The sequence below is a fragment of the Aquarana catesbeiana genome, linkage group LG02, assembly GCF_042186555.1.
Source record: "Aquarana catesbeiana isolate 2022-GZ linkage group LG02, ASM4218655v1, whole genome shotgun sequence".
Taxonomy (NCBI): Eukaryota; Metazoa; Chordata; class Amphibia; order Anura; family Ranidae; genus Aquarana; species Aquarana catesbeiana.
The window spans coordinates 474,052,709-474,078,485 of NC_133325.1; positions in this window are offsets into that span (position 1 = coordinate 474,052,709).

Here is a 25,777-nt window from a genome sequence, read left to right on the forward strand (position 1 = left end):
AAAGACTCGGAGGACACCCCTCATCCGAGGAGACCACAGACCCTCCACCTCTGGAAGAAGGGGAACTAACACCAACCCAAGAAGAGCAGGAGGAAGAAGATGTGGTGGAGATTGGCACCACAACAGGTGAGTGTCTGCGACCACAGGCTCAGGTAAAAGAGATGGATAGTGGCAGATTTTTGAGACCTGTTTTTGTTTTCTTTCTCTCTTTTTAGGTGATCGTGATGTGAGGGATCCAGAACGTTTCACATCAGAAAGTGCCCAGATCCTGATCGGGGAGATCATGGGGTGTAATGTCGAACTGCAAAACATACAGCAAAAAATCAATGATGTTATTAAAAAAAATAATAACATCATTGATGTTTTGGGGTGAATTTAAAACCCCACAAAATCACTTTTTGGATTGTGGTCCAATCTTTTAAATATTTTTGCAATGTTTTGAAAAGCCAAATTTGGAGGATGCACACAGTGTGCCAACATGTGCTATCTGCCATTACGGGAGATCAATGGACGCGTTTTGGGGGTGCAACCCCTTCCTCAATTATAAAGTAGCGTTGAGGAAGGGCTTGCTCCCCGAAAAACACGTCCCTTGATCCCCCCTGATGGCAGATAGCACATGTTGACATTCGTAAATTGGTGTGCATCTTCCAAATTTGGCTTTTCCAGGGGTGATTTCCCCCCATCTGAACGCTATATCAAACCCAGTTCCTAAATACTGATGTCTGATATAGCCTTCAGGTTTTACCTAATGTGAACTTTGTAAGTTCAAGTTTTTTGGCTTTCTTGTTGGTTTTACACAGGCCTGTTTTATCTGAAATGGACATTTTGATTTTTGATAATGCTACTGCAAAAATTGTTATACAACAAACATGTTGGTTTGTTTTAAAAACCTTTGGTAAATGCACATGTGATTGTGCAGGTATAAAAAAGTTGCTTACTCAAGAATGTGTGGATTATTGTCTCAACACTACAATACAACACTTTTGGGGTGATGTAATTGCTGTTTTCTGCAAAAATGGGTGTTATTTCCTAAGGGCAATTCCTCTTTGCACTACAAGTGCAGTTTCAGTGCAGTTGCAAGTGCACTTGTAGTGAAATGTGTTTTTGCATTTAGGAAATAACAGCCAACAGTGCTTTGTATAAGGTTACACAATCACGACATTTTCTGGACTCAACACATTTCTGTCCGAGTCAGCTAAAACAAACACAAGCAGTAAATGTCCACCAAGAATTTCTTTTTTTTTTAATTATAAAAAGGCTTCACAGATTGTCTGGCATATTGATAGCCCCCCTACCCGCAAAGAACTCCAGGTAGCGTAACCGGACATCACGGGCATTCAGGGAGGGCAAGCCAGGACGGCCAGTTTCAAGCGCCGTCAGTGTGGTTTGATGTAGGATCCTGGCCTCAAGCCCAACTGAGCCAGCATAGTTGGCCGAATGTTTCCTTAAAAAGTTATGGAGAACACAGCACGCCAGTATAATATGGTTCAGTTTATACTCCGCCATATGGATGGGTGTCAGAAATAGTCGGAACCGGCTGGCCAGGATTCCAAATGTGTTCTCCACCACTCTTCGGGCTCTGGCCAGCCGGTAATTAAAAACCCTCTGTTCCGGGGTGAGGGTCCTCATTGGGAATGGCCGCATCAGGTGGTCCCCCAGCGCAAACGCTTCATCAGCAACAAACACAAATGGGAGTCCTTCAACATTGTCCTCTGAAGCTGGCAAGTCCAAGCTGCCATTCTGGAGACGCCTGTAAAACTCCGTCTGGGCGATGACTCCACCATCGGACATCCGGCCATTCTTCCCCACGTCCACTTACAGGAAGTCGTAATTAGCCGACACCACCGCCAACATCACTATACTATTGAACCCCTTGTAATTATAATAGTACGACCCCGAGTTGGGTGGTGGGACGATGTGGACGTGTTTCCCATCAAAGTCCCACCGCTGGGCAAAGTGGGAGGCCACAGTCTGCCATTCCTGTGGCGTGGAAGGAAACAGTTGAGGAAAAAACAATAAACATTACTATTTTTTCATAGAAACATGGCAAGCAGATTAGGCACAAACATTATGTGGCAACCTCCAGATAGCATTTAGTAAGGGGAATTTAACAAGGCCAAAGTATAAGGTACACCTATCATATTCCCCCTCCCCCCCTCTCATGGGCCATTTCTAACATTATAGGGGGGGGGGAATCTTGGACAGGTAACCCTCTTCACTTCATTGAGAGCTGAATGCCTAAATAATGGGTATTACTTGGAACAGCCCCTCCTTAGTTACGCTATTGGCAGACCACTGGACAGGTAAGGAGTGTCATAATACAAAGATATAAATACACATTGTACACATTTGAGGACATTTGGACATTCTGCTATTACCTATCAAGATAATTATAGAATACAAAAACTTGAAACCTTACCATTGGAAAGTATACAGGCAGGCCCTTGCACTACATGCTTTGGGGAATTCATCCATAAATCTGACCAGTAAAGAGGTGGGTATGGTGTGTATGGGTTTGGTAAAGTCAGCAGATAGATGATTGAGGATACATAGAGAATTGGGATCAGCTGACTTAGCAGTTGGGGGAGGGAGGGTTACAAAAAATTATTTGGGGACACCAACAAAAAAAAAAGCCCCTGGCACTCTGCCAGAATTTAAATCAAAAATAACATTTCCAAACATTTTAGGGGGTGTTTGGGGTAAAGCACTACTATGGAGCTGATAAAATACATTGTTAAGTGACTACATGAGGTGAATATAGGGCCAGGAGACACCATGCTGGGGAGGTTAGTGAAGGGCAAATATGTATGAAGGACCTAAAATAATAATTACATAAAAATCCAGCATGCATGAGAACAAAGGGGACATTCACAGCATATTACAATCATGGTAATTAGGGAATGAGGAAAGAAATACAATATATTAGCAAACATTCAATACAATAAAATGTGATATTAAAGGATAAAAATCTTACCTTCATATACTCCTTCTGTAGGACCTGTATGATGGCAGAACAGGTCTCTGGGATAATGATCCCCAGAGCCTGGGGGGAGATGCCTGTCGAGAACTTCAAGTCCTGCAGGCTTCTCCCTGTGGCCAAATACCGCAGGGTAGCGACCAACCTCTGCTCCGGAGTGATGGCTTGCCTCATGCAGGTATCCTGCCTGCTGATATAGGGGGTCAGCGAAGCCAACAAACGGTGAAACACGGGGTCCGTCATCCTAAGAAAGTTCCTGAAATCATCAGGATTATTCTCACGGATCTCACAGAGCAAAGGCATATGAGAGAACTGGTCACGCTGAAGCAACCAATTCTTGGTCCATGAACTCCTCCCCACCCTGTTCATGGACTGGACTTGTGTCAAGGTCAGGACCCCAACACCAAGCCCCCGCACAGCACGAACTCTACGAGGAGTACGCATACGAAACATGGCTAGAAAACGGTCGGCTGCTCAAAACGAAGTAACAGAACGCACTGAAGAACAGCAAGGCCTGTGAAGAGCGACCTGAAAACCAGTAACGAACGAACAAGAATACAATGACTACTTAAAGTCACGCGGAACTTGCTTGCACGCACTGAAGAGCAGATACAAACCCACAAGCACAAACTGAACAGCAGAAAACGATCTGAAAGCCACGAGTCTGAAAAAGCGCGAATCGTCTCTCACCAAACTTTTACTAACACGAGATTAGCAAAAGGAACCCAAAGGGTGCCGCGCTTGGTTCTGAACCGGCCTTTTCTAGTCTCGTCGTACGTGGTGTATGTGACCGCGTGGTTGGTGATCGGAAATTTCGACAACTTTGTGCGACCGTGTGTAGACAAAAAAAGTTTGAGCCAACATCCGTCGGAAAAAATCCTAGGATTTTGTTGTCGGAATGTCCGAACAAAGTCCGACCGTGTGTACGCCCTATAATACAGGAGATGTTATTGGCCAAGACCAACTAAAAACAGAGGGGGAAAAAAGCCAACGAAACGAAAACTGTTGCAGACACCTCATCCAATGTTTGTTTGACGTCCCGCAATTGTGAACCATTCCATCATATATCAAGGCCCCTGATGTTCCATCCCAGTGCCATAGTTTGGTCTTTAGGTGGTGGTCCGGAGCAATCAGTTTAAACAGCTCACTCTGACCCTCTGTAGTGGGGGGTCATGAGTTTCTGGTAAACGGCCAGTCTTTCTATATGTGGTGGTGGACCAAGCACTTTGTCCTTATCCAGCAGGACCTCAATTGATTTTTAACAATCACCTGGGTGATTCATCTTGTTTACACATGGACTTGCATATAAATATAAATTTTCTTCACTGTTGCACATGAAGAATGCACTTTTGATGGATTACTTTTTTGTTATTCATTTATATTGTTGATTTATGTATAATTTATATGCTTCACACATTTATTTATAATTTATATGCTTCACACATTTATTTGTTAATCACTTATAAGGAGGACTGATGGTCATTTGATGGTCATTTGCATGGACAGCAGTTTCCTCATTATAGCGTTTTTATTTTTCTAAGTCGATTTTATTGTGTTTGTGTTGCATACAGGAACCCGCAGCTTTTTAATCTTTTTTATTGTTTACACATTTCACCTATGCGCAGTTACACCCCCCTTTTTTTTTCGAATCCAACGGAATGCCTTCTCTGCTCCTATCTTTGGATGCAGAGAAGGCGTTCGATAGGGTGCATTGGTCATACCGCAACATGGTTCTCCAGAAATTTGGCTTTCGGGACCACATTCTTAGAACCACATTACCCCTTCGGCCCAAGTGTTCATGGAAGGTATGATCTCAAGGCCATTCCCCATTACAAATGGCATGCGTCAAGGCTGCCCATTATCCCCGCTTATTTTTAATTTGCTCATGGAGCCTCTGGCGAAACACATCCGCTCCAACTCCGCTATATCAGGCTTACAGATTGGCAACATTTCCCACAAAATAAGCCTCTTCGCGGACGATGTCATACTGATCTTCACTAACCCAACCTCCTCCCTGGCAGAAGTACAAAACATATTAAACTGTTTCAGTAAGGTTTCGTATTATAAAGTAAACACAACCAAATCATTCATACTTGACATAAAGCTAGACGCCACAACAAAAAATTGACTTCAACTACAACACACCTTCGCATGGGCAGATAAAGACATTTCTTACCTAGGGATTCAACTGCCAAGATCAGTTAAAAATATATACTCCTCTAATTTCTCTCCAATCCAAACGGACTCACAACAAATAACAAAACATGAACTCTTCTGGTCAGGGAGGCTAGCAGCCTTCAAAATGACATGTCTCCCTCAAATATTGTATTTCTTTCAAACCCTTCCCATCCCAATACCCTCCTCATTCTTCAGATCCCTCCAAACAATCTTTAACAAATTTCTATGGAATGGCAAAGTCTTCCATCATACTTGATTTGTTGTAGCCGTATTAGTGCAATTGTGACAGAGAAAATTGAGTACTGTCCGTGATACTTTTTTATTTGCACTAACATACAATTTTTCAGGACAAGCTTTCGGGGTATGTCCCCTTCTTCAAGGTCCAAGCAGTACTGATTCACAATTTGTGAATCAGTACTGCTTGGACCTTGAAGAAGGGGACATACCCCGAAAGCTTGTCCTGAAAAATTGTATGTTAGTGCAAATAAAAAAAGTATCACGGACAGTACTCAATTTTCAATGGAATGGCAAAAAACCCAGATGTGCCCACCTAAAACTGATTAAGCACAAATTGGTGGGAGGCACGGGATCCATAGACTTTGAGGACTATTATTTAGCAGCCATGCTTGCTCAATTACCCGATTGGTTCCAACCCCTTCCGAAATCTCTTTGGGGCCAAATAGAGAAGCTCTCACTTATACGTCCTAACCTAAAACACTGACTAATGAGTACCGCTCTACCTACTTCATTCCACCCTCTATCTCCCCGACCATGAAGGCTTCAGCCCATGCTTGGAAAAAAATGATTACCCTCTCAGATTATACTCCCTCCACCACGCTCTACCATATTCCTTTAGAGTCCCTTCACTACCTGACCCCAGATTTAATGCTATCCCAATGGACCCTCAAAGAGATTCATTCCCTAAAACACCTACTACAAGGTAAACAACGCAAATCTTTCTCCCAACTAAAGTTAGAATATGACCTACCCTCCTTGGAACACTTTACGTTCTTGCGCATTCATCGCTGCCTAGGTAAAACACCCCTTCCCCTTTACAACATCCTCCCAAAGACCTGGGACTACATCACGAACCCTGCCTCAAAAACCAAAGGCATATCTTATTTCTATAACCTTCTCCATAAAAAGGATACCTTCATTAAGATGTCCCCACATCATCTATGGGAATTGGATCTGGAACACACCTACACTGACACACAATGGCAATATGCACTTAAGTCCATATATAGTTACATAGTTACATAGTAGGTGAGGTTGAAAAAAGACACACGTCCATCGAGTCCAACCTATGTGTGTGATTATGTGTCAGTATTACCTTACATATCCCTGTATGTTGCGGTCATTCAGGTGATTATCTAATAGTTTCTTGAAGCTATCAATGCTCCCCGCTGAGACCACCGCCTGTGGAAGGGAATTCCACATCCTTACCGCTCTTACAGTAAAGAACCCTCTACGTAGTTTAAGGTTAAACCTCTTTTCTTCTAATTGTAATGAGTGGCCCCGAGTCTTATTAAACTCTCTTCTGCGAAAAAGTTTTATCCTTATTGTGGGGTCACCAGTACAGTATTTGTAAATTGAAATCATATCCCCTCTCAAGCGTCTCTTCTCCAGAGAGAATAAGTTCAACGCTCGCAACCTTTCCTCATAACTAAGATCCTCCAGACCCTTTATTAGCTTTGTTGCCCTTCTTTGTACTCGCTCCATTTCCAGTACATCCTTCCTGAAGACTGGTGCCCAGAACTGGACAGCATACTCCAGGTGCGGCCGGACCAGAGTCTTGTAGAGCGGGAGAATTATCGTTTTATCTCTGGAGTTGATCCCCCTTTTAATACATGCCAATATTCTGTTTGCCTTATTAGCAGCAGCTTGGCATTGCATGCCATTGCTGAGCCTATCATCTACTAGGACCCCCAGGTACTTTTCCATCCTAGATTCCCCCAGAGGTTCTCCCCCCAGTGTATAGATTGCATTCATATTTTTGCCACCCAAATGCATTATTTTACATTTTTCTACACTGAACCTCATTTGCCATGTAGTCGCCCACCCCATTAATTTGTTCAGGTCTTTTTGCAAGGTTTCCACATCCTGCGGAGAAGTTATTGCCCTGCTTAGCTTAGTATCGTCTGCAAATACAGAGATTGAACTGTTTATCCCATCCTCCAGATCGTTTATAAACAAATTAAATAGGATTGGTCCCAGCACAGAACCCTGGGGAACCCCACTACCCACCCCTGACCATTCTGAGTACTCCCCATTTATCACCACCCTCTGAACACGCCCTTGTAGCCAGTTTTCAATCCAGGTACTCACCCTATGGTCCATGCCAACAGACCCTATTTTGTACAGTAAACGTTTATGGGGAACTGTGTCAAATGCTTTTGCAAAATCCAGATACACCACATCTACGGGCCTTCCTTTATCTAGATGGCAACTCACCTCCTCATAGAAGGTTAATAGATTGGTTTGGCAAGAACGATTCTTCATGAATCCATGCTGATTACTGCTAATGATATCGTTCTTATTACTAAAATCTTGTATATAGTCCCTTATCATCCCCTCCAAGATTTTACATACTATTGATGTTAGGCTAACTGGTCTGTAATTCCCAGGGATGTTTTTTGGGCCCTTTTTAAATATTGGTGCTACATTGGCTTTTCTCCAATCAGCTGGTACCATTCCAGTCAATAGACTGTCTGTAAAAATTAGGAACAATGGTCTGGCAATCACCTGACTGAGTTCCCTAAGTACCCTCGGATGCAAGCCATCTGGTCCCGGTGATTTATTAATGTTAAGTTTCTCAAGTCTAATTTTAATTCCGTCCTCTGTTAACCATGGAGGTGCTTCCTGTGTTGTGTCATGAGGATAAACACTGCAGTTTTGGTTACTGAAGCCCACCGATTCACTCGTGAAGACTGAGGAGAAGAATAAATTCAATACCTTTGCCATCTCCCCATCCTTTGTAACCAGATGTCCTTCCTCGTTCTTTATGGGGCCAATATGGTCTGTCCTCCCTTTTTTACTGCTTACATACTTAAAGAATTTCTTGGGATTTTTTTTGCTCTCCTCCGCTATGTGTCTTTCATGTTCTATCTTAGCCGTCCTAATTGCACCCTTACATTTCTTATTGCATTCTTTATAAAGTCTGAATGCTGAGGATGATCCCTCAACCTTGTATTTTTTGAAGGCCTTCTCCTTTGCTTTTATATGCATTTTTACATTGGAGTTAAGCCATCCAGGATTTTTGTTCGCTCTTTTAAATTTATTACCCAATGGGATACATTGGCTAATGCCCTTATTTAATATGCTCTTAAAGCAAACCCATCTCTCCTCCGTATTCTTTGTTCCTAATATTTTATCCCAATTTATGCCTTTTAGCAAGGTTTGTAGTTTAGGGAAGTTGGCTCTTTTGAAATTCAGTGTCTTTGTATTCCCTTTATGTTTCCTATTTGTGTGATTTATACTGAAACTAATTGACCTGTGATCGCTGTTACCTAAATTGCCCCGTATTTCCACATCTGTGATCAGGTCTGTATTGTTGGTAATCAGTAGATTCAGTAATGTTTTATTTCTAGTTGGTGCGTCTACCATCTGACCCATAAAATTGTCCTGCAAGACATTAAGGAACTGGCAAGCCTTAAATGAATGCGCGGTTCCCTCCGCCCAGTCTATGTCTGGATAATTAAAATCCCCCATTATGATAACACTTCCCATCCTTGCTGCTAATCCAATTTGTGATAGGAGATCCGTCTCCACTTCCTCCTTCAGGTTAGGGGGCCTATAGCATACTCCCAGTATTATTTTCCCCTTAGCTTCATCCCTTTGGAGCTCTACCGATAAGGATTCCACCTCCTCTCTAGCTCCCTCAGTGATGTCATCTCTCACATTCGCTTGTACATTATTCTTGATATATAGGCATACCCCTCCCCCTTTTTTACCCTCTCTATCCTTGCGGTATAGGGTATACCCTTGAATGTTTGCCAGCCAATCATGAGAGCTGTTGAACCAGGTCTCTGAAATTCCCACAAAATCCAAATCCTCCTTGTACAACAGTATCTCTAGTTCACCCATCTTGTCTGCCATGCTCCTGGCATTGGTGGACATGCCACATAGTTTAGACCGGTCGCATATTGTCCTCGTATTGGGTGTTTCAAAATTGCAACTAGGACTTGCTACTATACTCACCTTGTGTTTTTGTGCTTTGGTTAACCTACCACTAATGCCCCCAACACTACCCTCTGGAATATCATCCGCGCTGGCTATCACTGTCTCTGGACCCTCCCCCCCATCGCTTAGTTTAAAAACCCCTCTAACTTTTTGGCCATCTTAATTCCCAGCAGATCTGCACCCTCCTCATTTAGGTGCAGTCCGTCCCTTCTATAGTACCGGTTACCGACTGAGAAGTCGGCCCAGTCCTCCAGGAACCCAAACCCCTCCTTACTACACCAGCTCTTCAGCCACTTGTTTACTTCCCTAATCTCCCTCTGCCTTTCTGGTGTGGCTCGATGTACCGGTAGTATTCCTGAGAATACTACCTTGGAGGTCCTTTTCCTCAATTTAGCACCTAAGTCCCTAAAATCGTTCTTTAGGACACTCCATCTGCCTCTGACTTTGTCATTGGTGCCAACGTTCACCATGACAGCCGGGTCTTCCCCAGCCCCTCCCAGTAATCTGTCCACAAGATCCGTGATGTGCCGAACCCGAGCGCCCGGTAGACAACATACTGTTCGGCGCTTCAGGTCTTGGTTACAGATTGCCCTCTCTGTCCTTCTAAGAATTGAGTCCCCTACCACCAGAATCTGTCTTTCCTTTCCCTTTGCTGCCCCCCCCACTCTCACTGGAGGAGTTCTTCCCCTGGCAGCTAGGAGAGTCCCTCATCTCCAGCAGTGCTGGTCCCTGACTGGTTTCACCAATGACACTCAATGGAGCGTACTTATTGGGATGCTCCAGTCCTGGATCGGCCTCTCTGGCACTTCCCCCTCTACCCCTCCTGACTGTCACCCATCTACTCTTTGCTAGTGCCTGCGCCTCTTTGCCTCCACCCGCCTCTGTGCTGGCCCCTGCCGGCACCTGCCGTGTACATTCCTGGCTCACCTTTAGTATGGAGGGACTTCTCAGTGCTGACAGTTGCTTCCCCAGATTCAGAACCTGGGCTTCCAGGGAAACAATGTGCTTACATTTTGCACAGCAGTATTCACCCTCGATCGGATGATCAAGGAACGCATACATGCGGCAAGATGTACAAAGAGTCGCCTTTCCACACCCGCCGGGCATCGTACCTATTAAATTTAGTGAGGATTTGGGGATTTTACCCTGTCCAAATTACCTAACAGCTAGCTTCCTGGCACTAATACTCAAGACAATACACAGGTACACGACAATACACAGGTACACAACAAGACAATACACAGGTACTCACAGACCTACGTGCAATCGTAGAACAGTCGCAGACCTACGTGCACTCGCAATACTCAAGTATACAGTACACAATACACAAGTACTAACGATCCACACACACTACTCAGACAACACTCAGATACTCACACTACACAGGTACTATGACCCCTGTTATAACCTCCTGTTTTAAACTCTAGTTTTTTAACTCCCACTTATACCAAGTTCCACTTACACAAAGTTCCACAGCCAAAGACTGAGCACGCTCAGACTGAGCTCTACACCCAGTTAAATAGGCACCTGTGAGCAATTAACCACCCCCCTTAATTGATAGGCTGAAGGAACCAGAGGAAAAAAAAAAAAAAAAAAGAAAAGAAAAAAAAGCTATTTAAAAAGTGACAGAAAAAGGCAAATGAAAAACTAAAAGGAAAAGCCCCAAAAATGCACCCCAGCAAACCCAGCAATCAACAAGCAAGACTTATTCACTCTATAACTCTAGTTTTTTAACTCCCACTTATACCAAGTTCCACTTACACAAAGTTCCACAGCCAAAGACTGAGCACGCTCAGACTGAGCTCTACACCCAGTTAAATAGGCACCTGTGAGCAATTAACCACCCCCCTTAATTGATAGGCTGAAGGAACCAGAGGAAAAAAAAAGAAAAAAAAAGCTATTTAAAAAGTGACAGAAAAAGGCAAATGAAAAACTAAAAGGAAAAGCCCCAAAAATGCACCCCAGCAAACCCAGCAATCAACAAGCAAGACTTATTCACTCTATAACTCTAGTTTTTTAACTCCCACTTATACCAAGTTTCACTTACACAAAGTTCCACAGCCAAAGACTGAGCACGCTCAGACTGAGCTCTACACCCAGTTAAATAGGCACCTGTGAGCAATTAACCACCCCCCTTAATTGATAGGCTGAAGGAACCAGAGGAAAAAAAAAAAAAAAAAAGAAAAAAAAGCTATTTAAAAAGTGACAGAAAAAGGCAAATGAAAAACTAAAAGGAAAAGCCCCAAAAATGCACCCCAGCAAACCCAGCAATCAACAAGCAAGACTTATTCACTCTATAACTCTAGTTTTTTAACTCCCACTTATACCAAGTTCCACTTACACAAAGTTCCACAGCCAAAGACTGAGCACGCTCAGACTGAGCTCTACACCCAGTTAAATAGGCACCTGTGAGCAATTAACCACCCCCCTTAATTGATAGGCTGAAGGAACCAGAGGAAAAAAAAAAAAAAAAAAAGAAAAAAAAGCTATTTAAAAAGTGACAGAAAAAGGCAAATGAAAAACTAAAAGGAAAAGCCCCAAAAATGTACCCCAGCAAACCCAGCAATCAACAAGCAAGACTTATTCACTCTATAACTCTAGTTTTTTAACTCCCACTTATACCAAGTTCCACTTACACAAAGTTCCACAGCCAAAGACTGAGCACGCTCAGACTGAGCTCTACACCCAGTTAAATAGGCACCTGTGAGCAATTAACCACCCCCCTTAATTGATAGGCTGAAGGAACCAGAGGAAAAAAAAAAAAAAAAAAGAAAAAAAAGCTATTTAAAAAGTGACAGAAAAAGGCAAATGAAAAACTAAAAGGAAAAGCCCCAAAAATGTACCCCAGCAAACCCAGCAATCAACAAGCAAGACTTATTCACTCTATAACTCTAGTTTTTTAACTCCCACTTATACCAAGTTCCACTTACACAAAGTTCCACAGCCAAAGACTGAGCACGCTCAGACTGAGCTCTACACCCAGTTAAATAGGCACCTGTGAGCAATTAACCACCCCCCTTAATTGATAGGCTGAAGGAACCAGAGGAAAAAAAAAAAAAAAAAAGAAAAGAAAAAAAAGCTATTTAAAAAGTGACAGAAAAAGGCAAATGAAAAACTAAAAGGAAAAGCCCCAAAAATGCACCCCAGCAAACCCAGCAATCAACAAGCAAGACTTATTCACTCTATAACTCTAGTTTTTTAACTCCCACTTATACCAAGTTCCACTTACACAAAGTTCCACAGCCAAAGACTGAGCACGCTCAGACTGAGCTCTACACCCAGTTAAATAGGCACCTGTGAGCAATTAACCACCCCCCTTAATTGATAGGCTGAAGGAACCAGAGGAAAAAAAAAGAAAAAAAAAGCTATTTAAAAAGTGACAGAAAAAGGCAAATGAAAAACTAAAAGGAAAAGCCCCAAAAATGCACCCCAGCAAACCCAGCAATCAACAAGCAAGACTTATTCACTCTATAACTCTAGTTTTTTAACTCCCACTTATACCAAGTTTCACTTACACAAAGTTCCACAGCCAAAGACTGAGCACGCTCAGACTGAGCTCTACACCCAGTTAAATAGGCACCTGTGAGCAATTAACCACCCCCCTTAATTGATAGGCTGAAGGAACCAGAGGAAAAAAAAAAAAAAAAAAGAAAAAAAAGTATTTAAAAAGTGACAGAAAAAGGCAAATGAAAAACTAAAAGGAAAAGCCCCAAAAATGCACCCCAGCAAACCCAGCAATCAACAAGCAAGACTTATTCACTCTATAACTCTAGTTTTTTAACTCCCACTTATACCAAGTTCCACTTACACAAAGTTCCACAGCCAAAGACTGAGCACGCTCAGACTGAGCTCTACACCCAGTTAAATAGGCACCTGTGAGCAATTAACCACCCCCCTTAATTGATAGGCTGAAGGAACCAGAGGAAAAAAAAAAAAAAAAAAAGAAAAAAAAGCTATTTAAAAAGTGACAGAAAAAGGCAAATGAAAAACTAAAAGGAAAAGCCCCAAAAATGTACCCCAGCAAACCCAGCAATCAACAAGCAAGACTTATTCACTCTATAACTCTAGTTTTTTAACTCCCACTTATACCAAGTTCCACTTACACAAAGTTCCACAGCCAAAGACTGAGCACGCTCAGACTGAGCTCTACACCCAGTTAAATAGGCACCTGTGAGCAATTAACCACCCCCCTTAATTGATAGGCTGAAGGAACCAGAGGAAAAAAAAAAAAAAAAAAGAAAAAAAAGCTATTTAAAAAGTGACAGAAAAAGGCAAATGAAAAACTAAAAGGAAAAGCCCCAAAAATGTACCCCAGCAAACCCAGCAATCAACAAGCAAGACTTATTCACTCTATAACTCTAGTTTTTTAACTCCCACTTATACCAAGTTCCACTTACACAAAGTTCCACAGCCAAAGACTGAGCACGCTCAGACTGAGCTCTACACCCAGTTAAATAGGCACCTGTGAGCAATTAACCACCCCCCTTAATTGATAGGCTGAAGGAACCAGAGGAAAAAAAAAAAAAAAAAGAAAAGAAAAAAAAGCTATTTAAAAAGTGACAGAAAAAGGCAAATGAAAAACTAAAAGGAAAAGCCCCAAAAATGCACCCCAGCAAACCCAGCAATCAACAAGCAAGACTTATTCACTCTATAACTCTAGTTTTTTAACTCCCACTTATACCAAGTTCCACTTACACAAAGTTCCACAGCCAAAGACTGAGCACGCTCAGACTGAGCTCTACACCCAGTTAAATAGGCACCTGTGAGCAATTAACAACCCCCCTTAATTGATAGGCTGAAGGAACCAGAGGAAAAAAAAAGAAAAAAAAAGCTATTTAAAAAGTGACAGAAAAAGGCAAATGAAAAACTAAAAGGAAAAGCCCCAAAAATGCACCCCAGCAAACCCAGCAATCAACAAGCAAGAATTATTCACTCTATAACTCTAGTTTTTTAACTCCCACTTATACCAAGTTCCACTTACACAAAGTTCCACAGCCAAAGACTGAGCACGCTCAGACTGAGCTCTACACCCAGTTAAATAGGCACCTGTGAGCAATTAACAACCCCCCTTAATTGATAGGCTGAAGGAACCAGAGGAAAAAAAAAGAAAAAAAAAAGCTATTTAAAAAGTGACAGAAAAAGGCAAATGAAAAACTAAAAGGAAAAGCCCCAAAAATGTACCCCAGCAAACCCAGCAATCAACAAGCAAGACTTATTCACTCTATAACTCTAGTTTTTTAACTCCCACTTATACCAAGTTCCACTTACACAAAGTTCCACAGCCAAAGACTGAGCACGCTCAGACTGAGCTCTACACCCAGTTAAATAGGCACCTGTGAGCAATTAACCACCCCCCTTAATTGATAGGCTGAAGGAACCAGAGGAAAAAAAAAAAAAAAAAAAGAAAAAAAAGCTATTTAAAAAGTGACAGAAAAAGGCAAATGAAAAACTAAAAGGAAAAGCCCCAAAAATGCACCCCAGCAAACCCAGCAATCAACAAGCAAGACTTATTCACTCTATAACTCTAGTTTTTTAACTCCCACTTATACCAAGTTCCACTTACACAAAGTTCCACAGCCAAAGACTGAGCACGCTCAGACTGAGCTCTACACCCAGTTAAATAGGCACCTGTGAGCAATTAACCACCCCCCTTAATTGATAGGCTGAAGGAACCAGAGGAAAAAAAAAAAAAAAAAGAAAAAAAAGCTATTTAAAAAGTGACAGAAAAAGGCAAATGAAAAACTAAAAGGAAAAGCCCCAAAAATGTACCCCAGCAAACCCAGCAATCAACAAGCAAGACTTATTCACTCTATAACTCTAGTTTTTTAACTCCCACTTATACCAAGTTCCACTTACACAAAGTTCCACAGCCAAAGACTGAGCACGCTCAGACTGAGCTCTACACCCAGTTAAATAGGCACCTGTGAGGAATTAACCACCCCCCTTAATTGATAGGCTGAAGGAACCAGAGGAAAAAAAAAAAAAAAAAAAAGAAAAAAAAGCTATTTAAAAAGTGACAGAAAAAGGCAAATGAAAAACTAAAAGGAAAAGCCCCAAAAATGCACCCCAGCAAACCCAGCAATCAACAAGCAAGACTTATTCACTCTATAACTCTAGTTTTTTAACTCCCACTTATACCAAGTTCCACTTACACAAAGTTCCACAGCCAAAGACTGAGCACGCTCAGACTGAGCTCTACACCCAGTTAAATAGGCACCTGTGAGCAATTAACAACCCCCCTTAATTGATAGGCTGAAGGAACCAGAGGAAAAAAAAAGAAAAAAAAAGCTATTTAAAAAGTGACAGAAAAAGGCAAATGAAAAACTAAAAGGAAAAGCCCCAAAAATGCACCCCAGCAAACCCAGCAATCAACAAGCAAGACTTATTCACTCTATAACTCTAGTTTTTTAACTCCCACTTATACCAAGTTCCACTTACACAAAGTTCCACAGCCAAAGACTGAGCACGCTCAGACTGAGCTCTACACCCAGTTAAATAGGCACCTGTGAGCAATTAACAAGCCCCCTTAATTGATAGACTGAAGGAACCAGAGGAAAAAAAAAAAAAAAAGAAAAAAAAGCTATTTAAAAAGTGACAGAAAAAGGCAAATGAAAAACTAAAAGGAAAAGCCCCAAAAATGCACCCCAGCAAACCCAGCAATCAACAAGCAAGACTTATTCACTCTATAACTCTAGTTTTTTAACTCCCACTTATACCAAGTTCCACTTACACAAAGTTCCACAGCCAAAGACTGAGCACGCTCAGACTGAGCTCTACACCCAGTTAAATAGGCACCTGTGAGCAATTAACCACCCCCCTTAATTGATAGGCTGAAGGAACCAGAGGAAAAAAAAAAAAAAAAAAGAAAAAAAAGCTATTTAAAAAGTGACAGAAAAAGGCAAATGAAAAACTAAAAGGAAAAGCCCCAAAAATGTACCCCAGCAAACCCAGCAATCAACAAGCAAGACTTATTCACTCTATAACTCTAGTTTTTTAACTCCCACTTATACCAAGTTCCACTTACACAAAGTTCCACAGCCAAAGACTGAGCACGCTCAGACTGAGCTCTACACCCAGTTAAATAGGCACCTGTGAGCAATTAACCACCCCCCTTAATTGATAGGCTGAAGGAACCAGAGGAAAAAAAAAAAAAAAAGAAAAAAAAGCTATTTAAAAAGTGACAGAAAAAGGCAAATGAAAAACTAAAAGGAAAAGCCCCAAAAATGCACCCCAGCAAACCCAGCAATCAACAAGCAAGACTTATTCACTCTATAACTCTAGTTTTTTAACTCCCACTTATACCAAGTTCCACTTACACAAAGTTCCACAGCCAAAGACTGAGCACGCTCAGACTGAGCTCTACACCCAGTTAAATAGGCACCTGTGAGCAATTAACCACCCCCCTTAATTGATAGGCTGAAGGAACCAGAGGAAAAAAAAAAAAAAAAAAGCTATTTAAAAAGTGACAGAAAAAGGCAAATGAAAAACTAAAAGGAAAAGCCCCAAAAATGTACCCCAGCAAACCCAGCAATCAACAAGCAAGACTTATTCACTCTATAACTCTAGTTTTTTAACTCCCACTTATACCAAGTTCCACTTACACAAAGTTCCACAGCCAAAGACTGAGCACGCTCAGACTGAGCTCTACACCCAGTTAAATAGGCACCTGTGAGCAATTAACCACCCCCCTTAATTGATAGGCTGAAGGAACCAGAGGAAAAAAAAAAAAAAAAAAAAGAAAAAAAAGCTATTTAAAAAGTGACAGAAAAAGGCAAATGAAAAACTAAAAGGAAAAGCCCCAAAAATGCACCCCAGCAAACCCAGCAATCAACAAGCAAGACTTATTCACTCTATAACTCTAGTTTTTTAACTCCCACTTATACCAAGTTCCACTTACACAAAGTTCCACAGCCAAAGACTGAGCACGCTCAGACTGAGCTCTACACCCAGTTAAATAGGCACCTGTGAGCAATTAACCACCCCCCTTAATTGATAGGCTGAAGGAACCAGAGGAAAAAAAAAAAAAAAAAAAAGAAAAAAAAGCTATTTAAAAAGTGACAGAAAAAGGCAAATGAAAAACTAAAAGGAAAAGCCCCAAAAATGTACCCCAGCAAACCCAGCAATCAACAAGCAAGACTTATTCACTCTATAACTCTAGTTTTTTAACTCCCACTTATACCAAGTTCCACTTACACAAAGTTCCACAGCCAAAGACTGAGCACGCTCAGACTGAGCTCTACACCCAGTTAAATAGGCACCTGTGAGCAATTAACCACCCCCCTTAATTGATAGGCTGAAGGAACCAGAGGAAAAAAAAAAAAAAAAAGAAAAAAAAGCTATTTAAAAAGTGACAGAAAAAGGCAAATGAAAAACTAAAAGGAAAAGCCCCAAAAATGTACCCCAGCAAACCCAGCAATCAACAAGCAAGACTTATTCACTCTATAACTCTAGTTTTTTAACTCCCACTTATACCAAGTTCCACTTACACAAAGTTCCACAGCCAAAGACTGAGCACGCTCAGACTGAGCTCTACACCCAGTTAAATAGGCACCTGTGAGGAATTAACCACCCCCCTTAATTGATAGGCTGAAGGAACCAGAGGAAAAAAAAAAAAAAAAAAAAAGAAAAAAAAGCTATTTAAAAAGTGACAGAAAAAGGCAAATGAAAAACTAAAAGGAAAAGCCCCAAAAATGTACCCCAGCAAACCCAGCAATCAACAAGCAAGACTTATTCACTCTATAACTCTAGTTTTTTAACTCCCACTTATACCAAGTTCCACTTACACAAAGTTCCACAGCCAAAGACTGAGCACGCTCAGACTGAGCTCTACACCCAGTTAAATAGGCACCTGTGAGGAATTAACCACCCCCCTTAATTGATAGGCTGAAGGAACCAGAGGAAAAAAAAAAAAAAAAAAAAAGAAAAAAAAGCTATTTAAAAAGTGACAGAAAAAGGCAAATGAAAAACTAAAAGGAAAAGCCCCAAAAATGCACCCCAGCAAACCCAGCAATCAACAAGCAAGACTTATTCACTCTATAACTCTAGTTTTTTAACTCCCACTTATACCAAGTTCCACTTACACAAAGTTCCACAGCCAAAGACTGAGCACGCTCAGACTGAGCTCTACACCCAGTTAAATAGGCACCTGTGAGCAATTAACAACCCCCCTTAATTGATAGGCTGAAGGAACCAGAGGAAAAAAAAAGAAAAAAAAAGCTATTTAAAAAGTGACAGAAAAAGGCAAATGAAAAACTAAAAGGAAAAGCCCCAAAAATGCACCCCAGCAAACCCAGCAATCAACAAGCAAGACTTATTCACTCTATAACTCTAGTTTTTTAACTCCCACTTATACCAAGTTCCACTTACACAAAGTTCCACAGCCAAAGACTGAGCACGCTCAGACTGAGCTCTACACCCAGTTAAATAGGCACCTGTGAGCAATTAACCACCCCCCTTAATTGATAGGCTGAAGGAACCAGAGGAAAAAAAAAAAAAAAAAGAAAAAAAAGCTATTTAAAAAGTGACAGAAAAAGGCAAATGAAAAACTAAAAGGAAAAGCCCCAAAAATGTACCCCAGCAAACCCAGCAATCAACAAGCAAGACTTATTCACTCTATAACTCTAGTTTTTTAACTCCCACTTATACCAAGTTCCACTTACACAAAGTTCCACAGCCAAAGACTGAGCACGCTCAGACTGAGCTCTACACCCAGTTAAATAGGCACCTGTGAGCAATTAACCACCCCCCTTAATTGATAGGCTGAAGGAACCAGAGGAAAAAAAAAAAAAAAAGAAAAAAAAGCTATTTAAAAAGTGACAGAAAAAGGCAAATGAAAAACTAAAAGGAAAAGCCCCAAAAATGCACCCCAGCAAACCCAGCAATCAACAAGCAAGACTTATTCACTCTATAACTCTAGTTTTTTAACTCCCACTTATACCAAGTTCCACTTACACAAAGTTCCACAGCCAAAGACTGAGCACGCTCAGACTGAGCTCTACACCCAGTTAAATAGGCACCTGTGAGCAATTAACCACCCCCCTTAATTGATAGGCTGAAGGAACCAGAGGAAAAAAAAAAAAAAAAAGCTATTTAAAAAGTGACAGAAAAAGGCAAATGAAAAACTAAAAGGAAAAGCCCCAAAAATGTACCCCAGCAAACCCAGCAATCAACAAGCAAGACTTATTCACTCTATAACTCTAGTTTTTTAACTCCCACTTATACCAAGTTCCACTTACACAAAGTTCCACAGCCAAAGACTGAGCACGCTCAGACTGAGCTCTACACCCAGTTAAATAGGCACCTGTGAGCAATTAACCACCCCCCTTAATTGATAGGCTGAAGGAACCAGAGGAAAAAAAAAAAAAAAAAAAAGAAAAAAAAGCTATTTAAAAAGTGACAGAAAAAGGCAAATGAAAAACTAAAAGGAAAAGCCCCAAAAATGCACCCCAGCAAACCCAGCAATCAACAAGCAAGACTTATTCACTCTATAACTCTAGTTTTTTAACTCCCACTTATACCAAGTTCCACTTACACAAAGTTCCACAGCCAAAGACTGAGCACGCTCAGACTGAGCTCTACACCCAGTTAAATAGGCACCTGTGAGCAATTAACCACCCCCCTTAATTGATAGGCTGAAGGAACCAGAGGAAAAAAAAAAAAAAAAAGAAAAGAAAAAAAAGCTATTTAAAAAGTGACAGAAAAAGGCAAATGAAAAACTAAAAGGAAAAGCCCCAAAAATGCACCCCAGCAAACCCAGCAATCAACAAGCAAGACTTATTCACTCTATAACTCTAGTTTTTTAACTCCCACTTATACCAAGTTCCACTTACACAAAGTTCCACAGCCAAAGACTGAGCACGCTCAGACTGAGCTCTACACCCAGTTAAATAGGCACCTGTGAGCAATTAACAACCCCCCTTAATTGATAGGCTGAAGGAACCAGAGGAAAAAAAAAGAAAAAAAAAGCTATTTAAAAAGTGACAGAAAAAGGCAAATGAAAAACTAAAAGGAAAAGCCCCAAAAATGCACCCCAGCAAACCCAGCAATCAACAAGCAAGACTTATTCACTCTATAACTCTAGTTTTTTAACTCCCACTTATACCAAGTTCCACTTACACAAAGTTCCACAGCCAAAGACTGAGCACGCTCAGACTGAGCTCTACACCCAGTTAAATAGGCACCTGTGAGCAATTAACCACCCCCCTTAATTGATAGGCTGAAGGAACCAGAGGAAAAAAAAAGAAAAAAAAAGCTATTTAAAAAGTGACAGAAAAAGGCAAATGAAAAACTAAAAGGAAAAGCCCCAAAAATGCACCCCAGCAAACCCAGCAATCAACAAGCAAGACTTATTCACTCTATAACTCTAGTTTTTTAACTCCCACTTATACCAAGTTTCACTTACACAAAGTTCCACAGCCAAAGACTGAGCACGCTCAGACTGAGCTCTACACCCAGTTAAATAGGCACCTGTGAGCAATTAACCACCCCCCTTAATTGATAGGCTGAAGGAACCAGAGGAAAAAAAAAAAAAAAAAAGAAAAAAAAGCTATTTAAAAAGTGACAGAAAAAGGCAAATGAAAAACTAAAAGGAAAAGCCCCAAAAATGCACCCCAGCAAACCCAGCAATCAACAAGCAAGACTTATTCACTCTATAACTCTAGTTTTTTAACTCCCACTTATACCAAGTTCCACTTACACAAAGTTCCACAGCCAAAGACTGAGCACGCTCAGACTGAGCTCTACACCCAGTTAAATAGGCACCTGTGAGCAATTAACCACCCCCCTTAATTGATAGGCTGAAGGAACCAGAGGAAAAAAAAAAAAAAAAAAAGAAAAAAAAGCTATTTAAAAAGTGACAGAAAAAGGCAAATGAAAAACTAAAAGGAAAAGCCCCAAAAATGTACCCCAGCAAACCCAGCAATCAACAAGCAAGACTTATTCACTCTATAACTCTAGTTTTTTAACTCCCACTTATACCAAGTTCCACTTACACAAAGTTCCACAGCCAAAGACTGAGCACGCTCAGACTGAGCTCTACACCCAGTTAAATAGGCACCTGTGAGCAATTAACCACCCCCCTTAATTGATAGGCTGAAGGAACCAGAGGAAAAAAAAAAAAAAAAAAGAAAAAAAAGCTATTTAAAAAGTGACAGAAAAAGGCAAATGAAAAACTAAAAGGAAAAGCCCCAAAAATGTACCCCAGCAAACCCAGCAATCAACAAGCAAGACTTATTCACTCTATAACTCTAGTTTTTTAACTCCCACTTATACCAAGTTCCACTTACACAAAGTTCCACAGCCAAAGACTGAGCACGCTCAGACTGAGCTCTACACCCAGTTAAATAGGCACCTGTGAGCAATTAACCACCCCCCTTAATTGATAGGCTGAAGGAACCAGAGGAAAAAAAAAAAAAAAAGAAAAGAAAAAAAAGCTATTTAAAAAGTGACAGAAAAAGGCAAATGAAAAACTAAAAGGAAAAGCCCCAAAAATGCACCCCAGCAAACCCAGCAATCAACAAGCAAGACTTATTCACTCTATAACTCTAGTTTTTTAACTCCCACTTATACCAAGTTCCACTTACACAAAGTTCCACAGCCAAAGACTGAGCACGCTCAGACTGAGCTCTACACCCAGTTAAATAGGCACCTGTGAGCAATTAACAACCCCCCTTAATTGATAGGCTGAAGGAACCAGAGGAAAAAAAAAGAAAAAAAAAGCTATTTAAAAAGTGACAGAAAAAGGCAAATGAAAAACTAAAAGGAAAAGCCCCAAAAATGCACCCCAGCAAACCCAGCAATCAACAAGCAAGAATTATTCACTCTATAACTCTAGTTTTTTAACTCCCACTTATACCAAGTTCCACTTACACAAAGTTCCACAGCCAAAGACTGAGCACGCTCAGACTGAGCTCTACACCCAGTTAAATAGGCACCTGTGAGCAATTAACAACCCCCCTTAATTGATAGGCTGAAGGAACCAGAGGAAAAAAAAAGAAAAAAAAAAGCTATTTAAAAAGTGACAGAAAAAGGCAAATGAAAAACTAAAAGGAAAAGCCCCAAAAATGCACCCCAGCAAACCCAGCAATCAACAAGCAAGACTTATTCACTCTATAACTCTAGTTTTTTAACTCCCACTTATACCAAGTTTCACTTACACAAAGTTCCACAGCCAAAGACTGAGCACGCTCAGACTGAGCTCTACACCCAGTTAAATAGGCACCTGTGAGCAATTAACCACCCCCCTTAATTGATAGGCTGAAGGAACCAGAGGAAAAAAAAAAAAAAAAAAAGAAAAAAAAGCTATTTAAAAAGTGACAGAAAAAGGCAAATGAAAAACTAAAAGGAAAAGCCCCAAAAATGTACCCCAGCAAACCCAGCAATCAACAAGCAAGACTTATTCACTCTATAACTCTAGTTTTTTAACTCCCACTTATACCAAGTTCCACTTACACAAAGTTCCACAGCCAAAGACTGAGCACGCTCAGACTGAGCTCTACACCCAGTTAAATAGGCACCTGTGAGCAATTAACCACCCCCCTTAATTGATAGGCTGAAGGAACCAGAGGAAAAAAAAAAAAAAAAAAAAAGAAAAAAAAGCTATTTAAAAAGTGACAGAAAAAGGCAAATGAAAAACTAAAAGGAAAAGCCCCAAAAATGCACCCCAGCAAACCCAGCAATCAACAAGCAAGACTTATTCACTCTATAACTCTAGTTTTTTAACTCCCACTTATACCAAGTTCCACTTACACAAAGTTCCACAGCCAAAGACTGAGCACGCTCAGACTGAGCTCTACACCCAGTTAAATAGGCACCTGTGAGCAATTAACAACCCCCCTTAATTGATAGGCTGAAGGAACCAGAGGAAAAAAAAAGAAAAAAAAAGCTATTTAAAAAGTGACAGAAAAAGGCAAATGAAAAACTAAAAGGAAAAGCCCCAAAAATGCACCCCAGCAAACCCAGCAATCAACAAGCAAGACTTATTCACTCTATAACTCTAGTTTTTTAACTCCCACTTATACCAAGTTTCACTTACACAAAGTTCCACAGCCAAAGACTGAGCACGCTCAGACTGAGCTCTACACCCAGTTAAATAGGCACCTGTGAGCAATTAACCACCCCCCTTAATTGATAGGCTGAAGGAACCAGAGGAAAAAAAAAAAAAAAAAGAAAAAAAAGCTATTTAAAAAGTGACAGAAAAAGGCAAATGAAAAACTAAAAGGAAAAGCCCCAAAAATGCACCCCAGCAAACCCAGCAATCAACAAGCAAGACTTATTCACTCTATAACTCTAGTTTTTTAACTCCCACTTATACCAAGTTCCACTTACACAAAGTTCCACAGCCAAAGACTGAGCACGCTCAGACTGAGCTCTACACCCAGTTAAATAGGCACCTGTGAGCAATTAACAACCCCCCTTAATTGATAGACTGAAGGAACCAGAGGAAAAAAAAAAAAAAAAGAAAAAAAAGCTATTTAAAAAGTGACAGAAAAAGGCAAATGAAAAACTAAAAGGAAAAGCCCCAAAAATGCACCCAAGCAAACCCAGCAATCAACAAGCAAGACTTATTCACTCTATAACTCTAGTTTTTTAACTCCCACTTATACCAAGTTCCACTTACACAAAGTTCCACAGCCAAAGACTGAGCACGCTCAGACTGAGCTCTACACCCAGTTAAATAGGCACCTGTGAGCAATTAACCACCCCCCTTAATTGATAGGCTGAAGGAACCAGAGGAAAAAAAAAAAAAAAAAAGAAAAAAAAGCTATTTAAAAAGTGACAGAAAAAGGCAAATGAAAAACTAAAAGGAAAAGCCCCAAAAATGTACCCCAGCAAACCCAGCAATCAACAAGCAAGACTTATTCACTCTATAACTCTAGTTTTTTAACTCCCACTTATACCAAGTTCCACTTACACAAAGTTCCACAGCCAAAGACTGAGCACGCTCAGACTGAGCTCTACACCCAGTTAAATAGGCACCTGTGAGCAATTAACCACCCCCCTTAATTGATAGGCTGAAGGAACCAGAGGAAAAAAAAAAAAAAAAGAAAAAAAAGCTATTTAAAAAGTGACAGAAAAAGGCAAATGAAAAACTAAAAGGAAAAGCCCCAAAAATGCACCCCAGCAAACCCAGCAATCAACAAGCAAGACTTATTCACTCTATAACTCTAGTTTTTTAACTCCCACTTATACCAAGTTCCACTTACACAAAGTTCCACAGCCAAAGACTGAGCACGCTCAGACTGAGCTCTACACCCAGTTAAATAGGCACCTGTGAGCAATTAACCACCCCCCTTAATTGATAGGCTGAAGGAACCAGAGGAAAAAAAAAAAAAAAAAGCTATTTAAAAAGTGACAGAAAAAGGCAAATGAAAAACTAAAAGGAAAAGCCCCAAAAATGTACCCCAGCAAACCCAGCAATCAACAAGCAAGACTTATTCACTCTATAACTCTAGTTTTTTAACTCCCACTTATACCAAGTTCCACTTACACAAAGTTCCACAGCCAAAGACTGAGCACGCTCAGACTGAGCTCTACACCCAGTTAAATAGGCACCTGTGAGCAATTAACCACCCCCCTTAATTGATAGGCTGAAGGAACCAGAGGAAAAAAAAAAAAAAAAAAAAGAAAAAAAAGCTATTTAAAAAGTGACAGAAAAAGGCAAATGAAAAACTAAAAGGAAAAGCCCCAAAAATGCACCCCAGCAAACCCAGCAATCAACAAGCAAGACTTATTCACTCTATAACTCTAGTTTTTTAACTCCCACTTATACCAAGTTCCACTTACACAAAGTTCCACAGCCAAAGACTGAGCACGCTCAGACTGAGCTCTACACCCAGTTAAATAGGCACCTGTGAGCAATTAACCACCCCCCTTAATTGATAGGCTGAAGGAACCAGAGGAAAAAAAAAAAAAAAAAAGAAAAGAAAAAAAAGCTATTTAAAAAGTGACAGAAAAAGGCAAATGAAAAACTAAAAGGAAAAGCCCCAAAAATGCACCCCAGCAAACCCAGCAATCAACAAGCAAGACTTATTCACTCTATAACTCTAGTTTTTTAACTCCCACTTATACCAAGTTCCACTTACACAAAGTTCCACAGCCAAAGACTGAGCACGCTCAGACTGAGCTCTACACCCAGTTAAATAGGCACCTGTGAGCAATTAACAACCCCCCTTAATTGATAGGCTGAAGGAACCAGAGGAAAAAAAAAGAAAAAAAAAGCTATTTAAAAAGTGACAGAAAAAGGCAAATGAAAAACTAAAAGGAAAAGCCCCAAAAATGCACCCCAGCAAACCCAGCAATCAACAAGCAAGACTTATTCACTCTATAACTCTAGTTTTTTAACTCCCACTTATACCAAGTTCCACTTACACAAAGTTCCACAGCCAAAGACTGAGCACGAAAAGCCACAAAATGCTCGGCCCTTTCGGAACTCACTCAGAA